Here is an 18,553-nt window from a genome sequence, read left to right as displayed (position 1 = left end):
CAGGCAAGAGAGACATGGCAGTGGATATAACAATTCCCAATTTTAAACTATACTACAAAGCCACTGTGATAAAAAAAAAACAGCATGGTACTGGCAAAGAAACAGACCTGAGGATCAGTGGAATAGATTGGAAGATACAGAAACAACTCCAGATGTACTCAGCTACCTCATCTTTGACAAAGGAGCCAACCATCCTCACTGGAGGAAAGATAGCCTCTTTAATAAACTGTTGGAAAAACTGGATTTCAACCTGCCAAAGATTAAAACTAGACTCTTATCTTTCACCATGCACTAAACTTAAATCCAAGTAGATTAAAGATCTAAATTTGCTGGAAGATAAATGAGGCAGAACTCTTGAAGACATTGGCACAGGAAGATCAGTCATATAACAAGGACCCAGTTTTTCCTCTTTCATCAGTCTTTAGCCATGTACCTTTACTTCTGGTAAAATCTTTTAAAATTTGCTTTCTCTGCCCTATTCCATGTATTAATGCTCTCAGTAAACTCTCTATCTATCCCAATAAAATTAAAGCACTTTAAATGCGTGTCATTGTACTTGATTCCTCAAAGAATCTTTTGAGTTAGATGTCACTTAGTACAATTACAGAGAAGAAAAGTGCCTTGGACCAAATAGTTAAGCCAGTAAGTAGAACAGCTCTGCAAACTCAGACTTCTGGCCCCAAAACACTTGTCCTTTGGGGGCAAGTCAGTGGTAGTAATGAACTGTCTACTACAGAAAGGAAAGCAAACTTGTTACATTTTAACATAAAATTAAGGTAATAAGAAACTAAGACACCCTCTAGCAACAACACACGCGGAAGTCTCCTTCAGAATCCAGGCGACATTTTGATTTGGAAAGAATTCCTCAAAAAGAGTATTTAGGATAGATGTGACTGCTGTGTGTAGTGGTGCACACCTGTAATCCCAGCATGCTGGGAGGCTGAAGCAGGAGAATCACAAAGTCAAAGCCTAGCCCAAGCAACTTAACAACTCTGTGATACCCTGCCTCAAAATTAAAAAAAAAAAAAAAAATTAAAGAGATTTCACAGTGAAGACCTTGTGTTCAAGTCCTATCCTACAAAAAAGGATAGACAACTGCTATCATTTATTTATACTAAATAATTCCCCTATAACTTATATTCCATCAGTCACTGCAAATACAATATTTCAGTGTCACCATCTTTTCTATGGCATATACTGAATGATTCTTACACTGAGTTTCAGTAGGCACATTGCTAATCTTGCATAAATGCATCTAGAATGTTTTTTTAGACATTTCAGATACCAAAATGCTTTGCCACGCAGTATTAGGGATATCACATTAGGCCAGACCACTCAATCGTGGGGCTTTCAGGCTATTTGGAAGGCACTGTCCGGGTCCAGTGCACGTGCATAAGAGCAGTTCAAGAGCCTGCAGAGATAAAAATCTAGTGTGTTTGGAAAACAGGCAATGAAGCCAGTTGGCATCTTCTCATGTACTTGTAAGAATATTTCATAATATGGGAGAAAAGGGGAAGAAATTAAGCAAAAACAAATTGCAGTTTGTTTCCATGAAAAAACAATTGTTCAGGATAATCCTCATTCCTGCTTGCCCCATCCCCCAAATGCTAGACTGGATTAATAGCAGCAGCAGCCCAGAACCCAGAGAATACATTTTCCTTAGCTATAATATAACTCCACGGGCTTGACAATTTTCAAAGAAAAAAGTTTCTTTCCCACAGTTCTGGAAGCTGAGAAGTCCAAGATCAAGGTGCCAGCATTTGGTGAGAGCCTCTTGCTGCATCAAAACATCGCAGAGGCATTCTGCGAAAAGTGAGCACAAGGAACAAATGAGCAGGCGAGGGCAAGAGAAAGCCGAGGAAGCCGAACCCAGTTTTCCGGTAACTCACTCTCACATGGGCCAACTGACTCCAATGAAACGGCCTTAATCCAGCAGGAAGGAAAAGCCCTCCTGACCTAATCTCTCCGAAAGGCCTCAACTTCCAAGGTTGCCACTTTGGCAATTAAATTTCCTCCACCATGAAGAAGGATAGCCAAGGATTTAGCTCCGTGGCACTGTGCCTGCAAGGTCCTGAGTTCGATCCCAGATACAAAAAAAAAAAAAAAAATAGATGGAACATAAAGAAGGATAAACTTGAGTCATTTGTTGGAAACAGATGCAACTTGAGACGAGAAGGTTAAATGAAATAAATCATACACACAACTTAAATATCGCATGGTTTCTTTTATTTGAAACCCGAGTTATAAATAAAGAGAAAAATAAAAGGTAAGAGGAGTAGGGAGATAGATTTTTCTCAGATAGGAAGGGGATCAAGAGATGATTAAGATGTGTTATATACATGTACCAAATTTACACAAGCAATACAAACATGTATTAATTTTTTCCAACATGAGTTTTAGAGGGGAAAAAATGCAAGGAGTGAGAGGAAAGAGAAGGGGAAATAAAACCTTAACAATCCCCTGGCCAAACGCAGATGCATGAGTGAGTCCAGGTGAAGCTAACAAAGGAAAACGCATCACGGTTGGTAAGGTGTAAAACAGAACCACTGCTGCCTAAAGACAGTAAGTGACAAGTTCACTTGTTACACAGCAACAGATAACTGATACAACAAGATGAGAAAATTTCCTATGGGCTACAGAACCAGAAGACGACTGAGTTGGTTTGGTATCGCAGAGCAATGGGTGAAAAGGAGAAAGGACTAGGATAAAAGTAAGCAAGAGGCCAGAGGAGATTTCCATGGAGGAGAGAGGTAAGAAGGGCAAGCAGAAAGAAGATTTGTTCATGAGCTTCCTGTGGCTGTGAAAAAGCAAATGTAAGTATAGGAAAGGCAACAAATGTAGCTTACAAAATGAATGAATTTCTCCATCCTGTCCTATTTTCAATAAAGGCAGTAAAGATCTCAGTTGTTCTTACCAATTCAATATTGCTTTGAGATTCACTTAAGATTTTTGTTCTCAGTACTACAATTCTTTTTTACTTTAGTGGTAAGAGATGTATAACAGGTGATTTTCCTCTCAGCGGTATGCACAGGTGGACATAGGAATAAAGCAAGATTATAATAAGATGGGAGGATAAATACAACTAGAATGTGGCCCTAAAACAGAAGATGAAGGAACTAAACCACTCAGACTATGGTTACTTTTCCTGACCCTTCAGCAATCTAAGTGAGATGGAGGATTAAATAGAAGGTCAGGGAAACAACAGAACAGGAGATGTTGAAAATAGGAAGTAAAGGGCTAAAGGTGTAGGGAAAGTGGGAAGGGTGGAGAAATGGTAATAAGTGAGAGGAAAAAACATGAGAAACTGAAAAAATGGAAATAAAGTGTTTGTAAATGGGGAGGGGAGGAGGGGTAAAGGGAGGGCAGGGACAAGGGGGAAAAATGAGAATCAAGACCTATTATATAAAGGTACAGAATCCCAAAGATGAATGTAACTGTATTGTATACCTAGACTGTACCAATAAACTCAATGAAAAGAAAAGAAAAAGAAAAAAGAATGGGTTGTGCTATCAACTCCTAACAGCTAAATACTGGAAACAGCCTGAGTATCATCAACAGATGACTGGATTTTTTTTTAAACTGTGGTATCTGTATATGTGGAATACTACTGTGCTATAAAGAACGACAGATTTGAGACATTTGTAGGAAAATATAATGTTGAGTGAAATAAACAAGACACACCAGCTTAAATACCATATCATTATCTCTTATCTGAGTGAGGCAAAGTACAAACAAAGAGAATAATGAAGGGTGGATAGGAGACTAGGAGATGGATCTCTTGCAGTAGGAACAAGATCCAAGGAAAAAATGTGAGGGCTGACATGGAAGGGAAGGAGAAATAAGTAGAACAAAGATAGGTCCTGTACAGAAATCTAACACACTCATTTAAGGTAAACATTATATGTCCAACAGGAGCTAAAATCAATAATAGCAACAAGAATGAGACAGGCTGTGGAACCACCTTGCTAAATCCCTTTTGGTGCTTTTAGGCTTACAGTACAGTTACATTCATCACTGGGATCTTGTACTTTTACATGAGGTATCTTGGTTCTTATTTTTGCTCCATAACCCTGCCTTCCCTTCACACCCTCCACCCTTCCCTATTTACAGACTTTAAAAAGCATTAAACCCTTGGTGAAGCACTGAGAACCAAAGACAAAGCAAAGAACTTGTCCACCGGGAGTGTGTTGTCTAGAGGTAGAAGGACACAGTGAACACGTAAGACCACAAGGGAAGTACGTCAAGGAAGTATAAATAAATACATTAAGACACGTGGACGCGGCGGGAGAGGGAGGAAGCCAAGAGAAGTGCACACCGGATGGCTGGGGGAGTCGGGGCTGGCTGAGAAGACCTGAGCCACAGCTCCGGTCTGGTGGTGGAGGAGGGGGACGACGCTGGCTGTATCAATCTATCTCAGCTCCGTCCATCTCGGAGAGACGAAGACCTAGGAATGGAGGAGTGCATACTGAAGGATGAGACACTGCTGAGGACCATGCAGAGCTACATGGACGCCTCCTTCGTCGCGCTCATCGAGGACTTGGGGAGCCCTGGAGAGAGCAGGTTATCTCTGGAGGGCCAGAACGAAGCGTCGCTGCTCGCAGGTCTGACAGAGATCTTGGGCAATGCAGATTCTGAGAACCTGTCTCCATGTGACAGCACTCCTGACTCGGAGAGGGCTGCTCTCTGCAGCAAGCGGCTCACTCTTTCTCCAACACCCCCAGAGCTGACATCATTACCCCAGCTGACCCACTGGGGCCCAGTACGGGCAGTAACAGAATCGGAGCCCAGCAACTGCTGTCTGTTTTGCTCAATGAATTAGGCCATGTACGTAAAAAAGTTATCAAAGTTAGACATACCTGCGCTGATTAACAAAAAGATATCTCATCACAAGTAGATACAAAGTTCATGTAGGTTGTTAACAGTGATAGTCAAGAACAGTGTTCATATCAGGGATATTAGAGACGAACTGAACTCAGACTGAATCATTTAGACGTAGATCTAAGTGAGATGTGATTTACACCCCAAATTTTTAAACTGGAGTTGTAACAAAGAATGGAAGCTGAGCCGAAGCTGGTACTGTATTGTGTGATGATTTACACAACACTTCCTCTTAGCAGTGGAAGGGACATGGACATCTAAGCCTAAGGATGGATGGAACTCTGTAGTAACTCATTGTCGTGATCTCTTGCTCTCACTTTTTGGTAGGAACATTCTAGATCATGTTGGAAGAACACCTCCACCCTCGACCCAAGACCTCAAATGTGTAGTTTCAGAGGTGGATTCTGCTTGGTTTAACCCAAATAAGGACAGTTGTTTCCATGGTTACACCGGTTGGTTATAAAGAAATCATTTTAAAAAGTTCAATCAGCGCCACCTGCCTTGCAAGTGCAAGGTCCCAAGTTTGATCCTCAGTACAAAAAAAAAAAAAAAAAAAAACATAAAACAAAAAAAAAAAAAAAAAAAAAAAAAAAAATCCAATCAGAAGAAACATGAAGAATTTTATATGAAATTATGGAAATAATATTCTTCAGTATTGGGAAAAAGAGCTTAGAACTGCTGAGACCCCAGGAGGGGAGTCAAGTCTGAGGAAGGAGAACAAGTGGTGGATTCCGGAAGTTTTTAAAAATCCTACTTCAGATTGGTTTCTGTAGCTGAACATATGACATAAACAAACTACTTTTTGTTGCTTAAGACTTCCATGTGTATTTAATATTTTTAACCTGAAATATTGAATGCCATGGGCCCCACATTTAGCCAAAAGGGGTAAGCTAAAGGGCTCAATCAGCTCTGCTATGAAGGTCCCTACAGCTGCAGAGAGAGACTGAGGCAGCAGATGGAAACAGGTATGAATGACTAAAGACTTTTGCCATGGAGATGACCAGGCCCTGTGACGAACAGCAAGCACTGTCAGAGATCAGCAAAGCAACGCCGATCTTGGTGCAGGGACTGCAGCTTAGAGACTGAGAAGAAGACACACTTGAGGAGCTCTCGGAGGGAAGTTACCACAGGTGCAGTTAATGTATAGGTGTCCTGGAGGAGATTCACATGAAAACCTAATGGGACTAAGCATTTATATTTGTTAGCTGACACGAGCCTTGGATAGTGCTGTGCTGGACACCATCATTCAGGTCCTCCCAGCAGTCTGTGGTGTATGGCTTTTCAGACTTGCGGACATTTGGTTTTTCTAAAGAAGGAAGATAGTGCATCCTCAGTACTGAAAATGTCATTTATCAGTGGAGCCACAGATACTACTTGAAGACTTAGAATTTGTAAGTAGAGGGGTCAGATTTTCATTTTTACCCTCTGCACCTGCGGTGGTAGCACTGGACTTCCAGTTAAGAACCTGGGTTTTATGTTTGGCTCTTCCTTGAATAACCCATCATCTGGACTTCTAGGTTTTCCATCGCCACTAACTAGAGAAACTTGCAAATTTTCCAAATGTATAGTTTATTCCTCTTCCGAATTTAATTAATAAGTAGTAGGTCACAACAATGGGCTTTTGTGATGACTAAATGGAGTAGTACATCCAGATCCTTCCGAATGGTGCCCACAGCACAGGAAGAGAAAGATCTCAAATAAGTCTAACAGCTCCCCACGCATCTGACTTGGAGTAAGAAAAGAATAATGTGAACATTGCTTATTACAAGACTTCCTGGCAGTGAAAAATCCTCGAATTTAAAAAGATTTTTTTTAATCCTCAAATTTGTAATTCTCCGTCCTGTTTGCCGTATTGCTAGAATTACAGTCTACAGGTGGCATCACCACATCAGGCTCTTTTTAACTTATTATAAAGTAATAATCTAGCAATTCAGAGCTTTTCACAGCCCCCCAGTTACACTTTCTCAGCATGTTCCTTTTGCTCAGACTACCCTTTGTGTCTGACATGCCCTTCCTTCCTCTATTCCACCTCCACCCTTTTCCATAGATAAGTGCAATCTCCATTCTGGTACAAATTCAGAATCCTACCAATTACCACAATATTCTAAATTAGGGTTACACCAGGCTGCTCCTATAACAATATCGTATCACCATCTGGGTATTTACCTCATACTTTAAAAAGTATTTATGGGTTTGCATTTCCCACAGATGAGTTCCTCGTGATCAGGAGCTGTTTGTGGATCCTGGTAAACCCTAGGCTGAGCATGGCTTGTCTAATGTCAGTTTAGTTAATTCTTTATCACCATCTCCCAGGAACATTTCTTAGGAGAAAACTGTCTCTTTGACTCATTTTACCAGAACCTTTTGAATTTGGCAGTGGTCAAGTCCTGTAAGACATACATATTTTTTTGCTACTTGTAAGAATTAAAGGCTTTGAGGCTCAAAGTCGGGGATGAAAGATTAAGTGATACATAAAATAGGTGAGAGGGTACACTGCTGTTTCCATATCATATGATAATCCAAGCCTTTTAAAAATGCTGGAATGTCAAAACATACTAACAGTTCAAGCTGGAGATGTAGCTCATTGCCTGACATATATGAGGCTCTGAGATCTAATCTCCAGAAAGGCAAAACAACTACCAGTCATTATGCAATGGTATTTTTTGTTTATTAAACCCTAACTGGGGTACTTCTACATGATTCATGATGCAGGAAAATAAAACAAATTTCTGTTCTTTGAATGGGGCAGAATTCTTTAGTCATGTCCCTGGAAATACTCCAACAATGAACACCTTGGACTTCCCATTTTTCATCCCAAACCATATTCATGAGTTCTTACGCCAAAGTAAGCATGATATCCGAGCTGCATAGACAATAATTAGATTTCAATCCCATGCTTGTAAAAACACTGTAATTCATATCTACACTCCTCAGCTACTTGATAACTGGTGCTATCAAACTTATTCTAGCTTTGAGTCCCAGAGAAGAAAACTGCTTCATCTACACTGTAGTTCCCCAAGCCTGTCCTACTTACTTAATATACCCCTAGCATTTACCTATGGGTGTATCTTCTTTAATTAAAGATATAATACTCAAGCATGATGCTGCAGAGATATTACTAATGGCATAACTTTTAATTAAAGAACATTCTACAGCCAGGCATGGTGGCACATGCCTGTAATTCCAGCACTCAGGAGGTAGAGGCAGGATTGCTGTGAGTTTGAGGTCAATTTGGGCTACATAGTGAGTTCAAGGCCAGTCTGAACTGCACAATGAGACTCAAAAAAAAAATCTATAAAACATGTGGGACTGAATTCACGTCCATGATTTTTGCTAATATTTACAATAAATGGCCTTTCTCTTGTGATTAAAAATATTAATAAAATAAAATAAATACATTAAAAGTTAAAGGATACATATTGAGACCATACTCTTAAGTGAAATAAATAGGACACACGTGTAAATACCAAATAGTTTCTCTGGTGTGATAAACTAAAAGTGTAAATAAGGTTCAAATTGTATAATTGATAATGTGAAATAAGAAGAAAGGGGATAAAGGAGTAGGAGAAGTGGGAAGGGGAGGGGAAAGGAAAGAAGGGGAAAGAAAAAATATGAGCAAATGAAAAAATGGAAACAAAGTCTTTGTAAGTAGGGAAGGGAGGAGGGGACGAAGGCAGGCCAGGGAATTGGGGACCAAGATAAGGCCAGTAAAGGTACAAGATCCCAATGATGAATGTCACTATTGTATACCTAAAAGGCACCAATAAACAAGAATGAAAAGAGTGACAGAGGAACTGGAGGAGGAGGGAGAGACTGAGAGGGGAGGGGAACAGGACTTTTAAAAAAGAAACAAACTGTGATGTGTATATGCACCCACTCCCCCAGATGACTACAAAGTACAGGAACTGCAAACATACTAAAAAAAAACAACAACAAAAAAAAAAGAAATGAGTTGTGCTATATAGTCACTTTGGATTGCATGAAGAAAGTTAAAGCTTAGATTGAAGGTCTACAAATTAGGAGGAGAATCAAATTAGAGCAAAGAATAAAAGTAAAAATATATATAATAAAATAAATCCTGGAAAAGGCAGGAAAGAATGTGGCAGCAATTAATTCATCTCGGAGAAAGAGGGGCAACAGATGTGGGGGCGGGGAATCCTCGTAGCAATGAGGGACCAACAACAGGTACAGGAGAGAACTGTTGACACTGGGTAGGAAAGGGGAATGGAAGAAAAATCTAAGAATATCACTTAACGCAAGGAAACAAGAATAAAACCAACACACCAGTGTCAAGAGGTGAGTGGTATTAAATCCAACTGTGAAACATTTCCTGTGAAACCAACCCTCAGGCATGAAAATTCCCTGCCAATCCTCTCCACCATAGGTCACCTAAAAATAAGTTCCAGGTAGTCGAGAGAGCTGGTGAGCAGGCTGGAGCTGAGTGGTTTGTGGACCCAGATCTGTTCTTCTGTTCCAGGGACACCATTCAGCAACACGTGCCAAGTGGGAGAAGAGCGCCCTCCTGTGGGGCCCCCTAAGGCTGCCAGAATTTTTAAAAATTTGCTGGACTTGTTCCTGTGATCTACTGAGAAGCCTGGCATTGCTAGCTCTCAAAATGAAGCTACCACAATAGAGGAATAGGAGCCCTGATGACCCTTTGAGCTCCAAAGCTGGAGGATTTGGTGGGCAGCCTGAGCAACTGCACAGGAGCCCATACTCTGATGGGTCCTGCATTTGGTTTAACTGAGCTCCACTGTCGCTATCTTGAAATGCTTCACTAGTTGTTGTGGTTTTTGTTTGTTTCTTTCGGGGGATGTTTTGCTCTTGCTGTCTTTCTAACAAGAGCCCAGCATTTTCAACTTGCACTGAACATCACAAGTTACGCAGCAGGTCCCGTCTGCGATCTATCACTTCATGCATGTCGGACAAGGACAAAAGTATCATTGCTTCTGGGATCACACAGGACAGCCTCTTTCTTTGGAGCATGAATGACCACTCCAAATCTATGGATGCACACAATACACCAACTGTCCAAGAGCGGGGTCTCCCAAGCCCCTGGCCACAGGATGCTACCGGCAGGAAGTGACCAGCAGATGAGGGCACAAAGCTTCATCTGTATTTACAGCACTCCCCATTGCTCACTTACTGCCTCAGCTGCACGTCCTTTCAGATCAGCACAGGCATTAGATTGTCACAGAAGTCCAAACCCCTACAGTGAACTGTGCATGACAGGGATCTAGGTTGGGCATTACTCTGAATCATCCCAAAACCGTCTTCTTCCCCATTCCTGTTCTGTGGAACAAAATCATCTTCCACAAAACCCAATCCCTCAGGTCAAAAATAGTTGGGGACTATTACTCTAAAAAGAAAGATGTAGCCAGTCACGGCGGTGCATGCCTGTAATCTCTGCACTCCAGGGGCTAACGCAGGAGAAGTACAAATTCCAGCCCAGCTTGGTCAGCTTCGCGGGACAGCTTACAAGTTTTTATCCAACTAAGAAATGTAAATTAGCTCAACTTATCAACTGAGTTTTGTTTTTTAATCACCTATGTCCTTCAAGAATCAGTTCATAAATAAATAGCCCATTGCATTTGCAACTTATTCTTTAGCACTTCTGGGGGAAATATGTGTCTGTAGTTTTGGTTTTTGTTTGTTTGTTTTTTCATTATTTTCTACTACTTTTGCAACTTCTCTGTTATGAAATTTTTAAAAATAATGACCCTCAAATATTTCTAAACTTTAATTGCAAGAATGGGTGAGCGGCAAGATTTGAGCACAAGTCATGGTTTGCCAATATTGTCCAGAGGAAGGAACCATCTCACTGGGTCAAGGATCTGCAGGACAAATGCGGTGATCTGAACAGTGTTCTCTAGGTTACCTCTGGCACTTAACCCAGACTAAGTTCTTTATTCTCTTGCTACCTCAGTTCCTCTATGAGTATCTTTTCAATTTATTGTTAGGTCCATGAGAATCCTTAGGAAAACTGTAGACCAGCTTGCTGCTTGCTCTCCCTTGTCTCCATTGTCATAGGCACTGATACGTTTTACAGAACTACGTTAAAGAAAGGACAAGAAGGTTCATGTAGCAGACTGAATAAAAGAGGAGGACTAAGGAAAATAAGGAGCAGAAGCTTTGAAGGGAAGATATAAGGTCTAAAACAGGGCAGCAAATTAGAATGATGCAGATTGGAATAAAGTTGGAAGTCCATATAAACCTTATCGCAGACATTACTCCTTACACAAAAGAGGCCATACTCTTAATGAATAAGTCCCACATGTGGAAATACCAAACAGTTTCTCTGGTGTGAAAAACTAAAAGTGTAAATAAGGATCAAAATGTATAATTGCTTTTGTGTAATAGGAAGAAAAGGTCTAAAACATAGAGGAAGTGGGAGAGGTAGGGGAAAGATAAAAAGGGGAAAGAAAAAATATGTGAAAAGGAAAAAATGGAAACAAAGTCTTTGTAAATGGGAGGGGAGGGGAGAAGGGAGGGCTAGGGTATGGGGGAAAATGAGAGCCAAGATCTGTCATATAAAGGTACAAAATCCCAGTGACGAATGTAACTGCACTGTACACCTAAAAATGTACCAACAAAATGAATAAAGATAAAAATAAAAAAGAAATAAAGACTTTAGTGCACAATTTAAAAACTATAAAACTCCTGTAAGAAAATGCAGGAGTAAAAGTGATGTGATCTTTGAATAAGGTGATGACTTTTTACATACAATCCCCAAGTCATAATTCATGAAAGAAAAAAATGATGAAAAATTAAAAGCTTTCGCTCTGAAGAACTCTGCTGAGACCTTATGGGGACTCTTAGATTTTTAAACAAAAGCCTGATCGAGGGTTGGAGCAAGGTAGAAGCAAGTCAAGCCTGGATCGTACTTGTCATGCCAGAAAGTGAGGAAGTGCTGAAAACAAGGCAAAATAAAATCCCCACCTCAGTGCGAACGGGAAAGAACACAAGCACCAATGGAAAGAGTTCCCAATGGCCAAATTTGGAAGAATTTGAAGGGCAAAATAAACAAAATCTTTTGGGATTCTTATCACAAAGTATAAAATAAATGACTGGGGATTCATATGTGTATAAATGAGTGGTAAATAAATAATAAATGGCGAAGAACAGACAAATTTCCCCTGCAGACGAATTCCAAACAATTTATGTAGTTCCCCACCCTGGAGCAGAGCATGAGGCCTTGGGTGCAGGGAGGAAGGAGGAAAACCGGCCGACACCCTGCGGATGGGTGACTGTGGTTTACATCCACAGTTCTGTCACAGCGCAGCCAGGACCTCTGTCAGCATGTGTTCACAAGGACACCTGGCCTCTGTGGCCTTTCTATTAAAAAGTGAAAAACTCAAGTTTAATCACAAGAAAGAGAGGGGGAAAAAATACCACCAGCTCAGGATTAGTTATCCCACAAAATGCCTCTCTGATAATCCTCAGAGTCAAACGCATCGAAGCCAAGGAGCATTCGAGATATACATATCAATTAAATGGAGTAAGATGTGCTGGACAAGATCCTGGAACAGAAAGATGACATGAGTAAAGTGTAAGGAAGTCATCAAGTGATAGCTTTCAGTAGTAACAAAGTAGAGACACTGGCTTATTACTTATGACAGATGTAGCACACTGATTAATGTAAGATGGTTTAGGAATCCAAGAAACTGGTGGGTGGTATTTAAGAACTCTTTTTATAATCCTTACAACTCTTCTGTTATTCTGAAACACTTTTAAAAATAAAACTTTTACTAAAAGTAAAAAAATGAATAAGTGAAAAAAATTTAAAAAGAAGAGCGTGGAGCCCAACCTTGGAGAATGGAGCCCAAGGACCCCTCTGGCAGGAAAAGAAACATCACGATCTGCCCCCAGTTGGGTTTTCAGTCTCTGCTCATTAAAAATAAAACCTCTAACATGGTGTATTCCTTACACCAAGAATAATTTGAGACTCATCCTGGGGTAAAAGAGAATATCTTAGCTTGTCCTAGGAAAGGACATTGGCTTCAAATAGCTGAGAAGCTGCAAAAACTCACACAAGATGAGAGGAAACCTGTATGTTTCTCCTGAAGACATCACCTTTAGCACATTACCTTTCCCAGCCCTTACCATTATGAGCCCTAATTAGCCATTTCCCTCAATATTCCCGCCATAGTTTACTCTACACACACACACACACACACACACACACACACACACACACACACAGAGACAAGGACCATGGCCGTGGAAATTGTGAAAATCTTTCCTGATTGATATAGCACGGCTATGAAAACCACTGTCTGCATTAAAAAATAACTGAGACTGCGTTCCACTCTGCTCCTTTATATCCAGCCCAACATAAAAATGAAATCCTATGTCACCATCTAATAGTGTCAGGGTTGGAAGGATGGTGGAAATTGGTTGAGTGAGAAAAAAATAATCCCTGGAGTGAGTGTGTGCTTTGTCCAAGAGTCCAGGGTGAATTGGAAAAGGCAGCAGGGCAAAGATTCAGGAGACTCTTTGTCCCATGTGAGTCACTACTGACAGCCGGTTTGCTGATTCCGGCTCGGCGCACCAGGGGGGCCCAGAGAAAACCGCCACCTCCATGTGACTCCACCTACCTCCGCTAAAGTCTTCTACCTTGGCAAAGTCAGAGCTTCTTCTTCACAACAAAGGCTGCTTCCTGCTTCTGGGACATCCCTGGTATGTGGCAAACAAGAAAACTCCATCATTCACCATTGTGTGACACTGGGCGAATCATTTGAACTTTCTGAGACCCAGGTTCCTCATCGGAAAATGAGGGCAGCCCAGTAACTTCAAACTGAAGTGTCAGGGGAGTGGTGAAGTCTAACACACAGGGTGTCAAGAGAGGGAGCTATGTCACCACACAAGGGAGAGGGTTGATGAGTATGACCATGCTTTTTTGGAGACACACCAAGCTGCAGTTTAGCAGATATGATAGGTGCTTCCAATCCAATGATTTTCAACTTCAAGCATCAGATCCTCTCTCTGAGGGGATCTCCGGCTTTGGTAGTCCGCATGGACTGTATGCGACAGACCTAAAATGTGACAGAGTTAATGCATCTGAAAAGCAGTCCTCAGCCAATGACTGAAAACCCCAGCTGCCTCAACCTGAGATGGGAGTAGGGGTGACAACTCTGAAGCATGTTCTGTGGTGGTAATTGCTGGTGTACTGAAGGCCAGATGCACACAGCAAAAACCCACCTGACATCACAGGCTACCTGATACCACATTCTTTCTTGACAAACCTGGGCTCTTCTGCTCTTTGGCCCGAGCTCCTCAGCCTTCCTCTAGAGGGATCCATCTCATGGCTGGCTCAGTCTCTCCTGAGCCCTTCAGCCCCTGTGGATTCTGCTGCACCTTCTCAGCGTTCCCCCTTTCTCACTGCATGAACAAACAGCAGGCATCATCCAGCCACTCGGAGAGCACTCATTCTGCCTGCATCCACCTTATTTCATGGGTCAGCCAAAGACAGAGGACATCTGACTGTCCCTGCATGGAAATAGCTCCTCTTCTCCACTTCAGAGCTCTGCTATCCATATTGCCCTTCCTAGCTCGGAGGTATTCGGTCCTTGCTCTCCTCTTCTCCAGCTTTCAGCCCAGGAATCCCTCTCTCATGTGCTTCCCACCACCCACTTTGAGGTAGGAGGATGCAGCTCCTTCTCAGTCCATCCAGAGCATTACTAGCGCTGCACCTTGGGGGCACCAGTTGGAGGAGCTGGTTCCTTCCCTCACCAGCTTCTTAATGAATTCAGGGTCATTGTCTGAGGTCCTATCACAGACTGAATTGCATGCATCCTCCTAAAATTCATATGGCGGGTAGGGCACCAACCTCCAGTGTAACTATTTTTAGATGTAGAGTTTAAAGGGATAATTAAGGTTCATTCAAATCATACAGGCAGGGCACCGATCCTACAGGAGGAAGAGGCGCCAGGGATGAGAAGGAGGGCCTAGGAAATCACAGCCACGAGAGATGCCTCCAAGCTCTCTCCAAGAAGAGAGGCTTCAAAGAAAACCAACCCTCCTACCCCTGCATTTTGGACTTCCAGCCTCCAGAACTGTGAGAAAACAAATGTTCACTGCGGAAGATGAAACCACAGCTGCCCCTGAGTGATGCCTACCTCAGTGGTATGCCTGCCAAGAGATGCAAGATGATGCAGGGTGAGGGCCCCCAGCTGCTTCTCTCAGAGCCCGTGAGCTGGGCAGCTAAAGCAGCCGGAGCTCGGCCCCGAGAGCCTGAGCCGGGACCTGGAGGCACCAGAGGTTCAGGAGAGCTACAGGCAGCAGCTCCAGTCTGACATACAAAAGTGGCTGCAAGAAGACCCCAACTACAGCCCCCAGCGCTTCCCCAACACCCACCGGGCCTTCGCTGACGATCCCTAGCTCAGCTCTCTGGCCCTTTCTGGCCCTGTCTCACCAGGGGAACACTGCCCCCTCCTCCTTCACAGTATTTAAAAAATAAAAGTCGGATTTTCTGGCAAAAAAAAAAAAAAAAAAAAAAAAACTGTGTTGGCACTTTTGTTATGGAGCTTTAGCAGACTGGCATAGGCCCAGCAGATTGTAGGCACTGGCAAGGGTGCCAGGAGGTTCATTAGCACATAGAAATGCCTGCCCAGGTCCACTTGGACCTTCCAGGTTCCAAACAAGACCAGGGCTCTGTCATGTAGCTTCTAGCATTGACCTTGAGTGATGCATGAGGACTTTTTCTATTGCAAAGGTTTTATGTTGAGCTGCTCATGAACTAATTTACAAAGTTTGGAACTTGCCTTTCCACACAGTAACAAACCAAGGGTCTCTTTTCATCTTCTCCAAAAAATGGTTCTCCTGGAACCTACAAGGAATCAGAAGAATGAAGTCAGAAGTTTGGCTCCCAACAGCATCTTATGTGTGTACTAGGACACTCATATTTGGGCTTCATTACCTTTTTATTTCAAATGGAAATCCCCTAGCATATTATGAAAGTGAGGTTGTGAGTTCCCATGGAAACGATACAAATTGTAGTTATTTTTAATCCTTCTGAATTTGAATACTTCCCATTGGAACAGATCTTCTCCTCGATTTGCAATGATTCAAACAAGGAACCAGTGAACTGAAAAATTATCTCTACAAAGCCTGTGAAGTAAATAAAGCCCCTCTTACCCTCTGCAGGCCAGCCTTGGCATATACTAAAATTGTCTTGCTTGCTCCCATTTTAGCTGTGCAGTCTCAAGGATAAAAATTCAGAGCTTTCTAACTCTACAGGTTTTCTGTTTAGAATCATTTCTGCAGAAGCTTCCTTCCTTCGTAATGGTCTCACTGAATAAAGTACTTACAAGGGTCACAGCCTCTGCCTGTGGGCTAATGGATTGCATCATAATTAAATTTGGATCCTCCAACGCCATCCCCAGCTCTCTGGGCACCATGAGAAGTACTTCTAAGGCAACTACAACTACTGTCTGAGCACCGCATTGATCTCCAGAGAATACCATAAATGGCTAGTTTTTATTTACCAGACCCAGTGCAGGCTTTTGGGATACTGAAGAAGGCTTGTCCCTGCAAGTTGTATTTTCAAATCCACAAAAGATCCACAAGGAAAGATGAGGGGTCCCACCATTCCCGTGCAGTCCGAACAGCCTCACTCACATCTTGACCCCTCCACAGTATGCCATGCACATAGCTGATAGGGGAAACACACCCTTGGGGATTCTCTCTGTTCTCCATACTCCACTGCCACCCTGTCTCCTTAAACACCTACTACAGTCCCTTCCCTCTGGGTTCTTGAGGGTTTTTCATCCATCCCATTCAACTACTTGCAGGTGAAAGGAAGAGTTTGGGGAATGATTCAGGCATCTACAAGACAATGAGACCTTCCCAAGCCCCAAGACTGAACTCCTCTTAGGGTATCTCCTATTACTATGCTATCTCTCTGCCTCCTCCTCCTCCATCAGAACACCACCCCTCTTCACTCACTGTAGCCACGACTCAGGATGGAGAAGGAAAATAAGAAAACACACACATACACACAATTAGGTAAACCTTATAGAGCACTTACTTCGTACCAGACACAGTAAAAAGTGCTTCAGAAATATTCTGTTGATAAGCTGCACAATCATATTATTCCCACTTTAGAGAGAGGAATAGAGGATACACCACGGACCACACAAGCACAAAGTGGCAACCAGTCTGAGATCACCATTGTGCTCTGGGAACAGGAATTATGATGGTCATGTACCATATATAATAATAAGACTTGCAATCACAGGAGAAATTCAGGAGAAAATGAGATGACCTGGAGGTATAAAGTCAGGTATTTTCTAGGTAATCTAGGGCAGATATCTCGACCCAGGGTGAATAGCATCCCCCCTAGGGGACAGGTGGCAATGTCTGAAGATGCTGCTTAGGCATCATAACTGAGGACTTCTAGTGGCTCCAGTGAAGAGGGGCCAAGGGTGCTGCTGAAGTCCTACAATGAACACCATGTCCCCTTCGCAAAGAATTATCCAGCCCAGAATGTCTGCAGTTCCAATGCCCAGCCACCAGCTCTAGGGGATTTATCAGTGTGGCGTGCTTCCCTCGCCACCCGCTCCACTCTGTAGATCTTGATTCTCTTTGTCCGCATTGACAGACTGACTCTAAGCTATCCTTGTGCTGTGAGGACCCTGAGTCCTTTTAGGAAGCAGAGAGAATGTAGCTAAAAGGCAAACTGACTTTCAAAGAATCCCCTTAGGGACAGCATCCTGCTTGGAACACAACTCTCTGAAGGCTCTATTTTGGGGACAGTGAAGCAGCAGGCCAGCTGTCTGGCATTCACAGGAGCTTAGCTCTCAGGACGGTGCTTCCTGGAATCCGGATCCAAGAGAGTGCTTGGGGTTAGGGAGCGTGGTTACCCTGTAACATGCTGTGGCGGTGGGAAATCGTAAAAGGGGGAAAAATGGAAATAACAAACTTGTAACCTGATGCCAGCCCTAAGCATTCCTCACTAACCAGAAGTCAAGAGAAAGTGCGATGATTTCCAGCATACTCACAAGGCTTGTTCCCTGGGGTTTAGAGGAATGGAGGGGACAATGTGGAGGAAATGTATAGTTCTGGGCTTCTAAAGTCAAAGTTTAATCAGCCCAAAGATAAAGTCAATTGGCTTCAGTAATACAACCCCTTTCCCAACCGTGGGATTACTGAACAAGCCCTAAAAGTCAGAGCAAAAGCAATTTTGGGGATGAAGATCTTTGTTTACATTAGAGGACCCACACGTAAATTTTGAAAGCATGCTATTAACTGAAGAAAATATTTTAATTGGCCTTTGAAACATTCTTACAGAGGCAAAATTGTTTTGTTTAGTGTTGCCTGGCTGGTTGGTCTTCAGTTTTTGCAGCTCATTACCCTGTCTTAATGCCGTAAGAATAATTAGCCATTATGTCAGTTTTTAAAAATTATTCCAGATCTTATGCCATTCTAGGCAAAAGTTATTTATACCTTTGAATGTTCTTAACTACTTCACATCAAAAGAAAACAGGGAATGAGCTACTGTCACTATCTTACTTAATATCTTTTTACATTATAATGTTTGGGCAAATTTTTCTCCTATGCTTCTGTGAGCCTTTTACTTCCTTCCCAGGCATGCAAATTCTTTCTTATAATTTAAGACCTAAGTCAGACACAAATCCTCCAAAAGAATTTGTTCTTGCTTTTTCATCCATGTCAC

At 42.3% G+C, this 18,553-nt stretch overlaps 1 long non-coding RNA gene across 2 annotated transcripts in view; it reads right to left on the bottom strand.

The window, feature by feature from the left end:
- The window catches only part of LOC104851410, a 148,829-nt gene extending 135,288 nt beyond the window's left edge, over window positions 1-13,541 (bottom strand). For both annotated transcript variants that reach the window (XR_002024851.2, XR_004518771.1), the window contains exon 1: window positions 13,476-13,541. This is a non-coding gene — a long non-coding RNA (uncharacterized LOC104851410). The remainder of the gene's footprint in view (window positions 1-13,475) is intronic.
- Between the last annotated feature and the right edge of the window lie 5,012 nt (window positions 13,542-18,553).

Source organism: Fukomys damarensis, unplaced genomic scaffold (assembly GCF_012274545.1).
Source record: "Fukomys damarensis isolate Sample0158 unplaced genomic scaffold, DMR_v1.0_HiC HiC_scaffold_24, whole genome shotgun sequence".
Lineage (NCBI taxonomy): Eukaryota > Metazoa > Chordata > Mammalia > Rodentia > Bathyergidae > Fukomys > Fukomys damarensis.
This window is presented reverse-complemented; position numbering and strand designations above follow the sequence as displayed.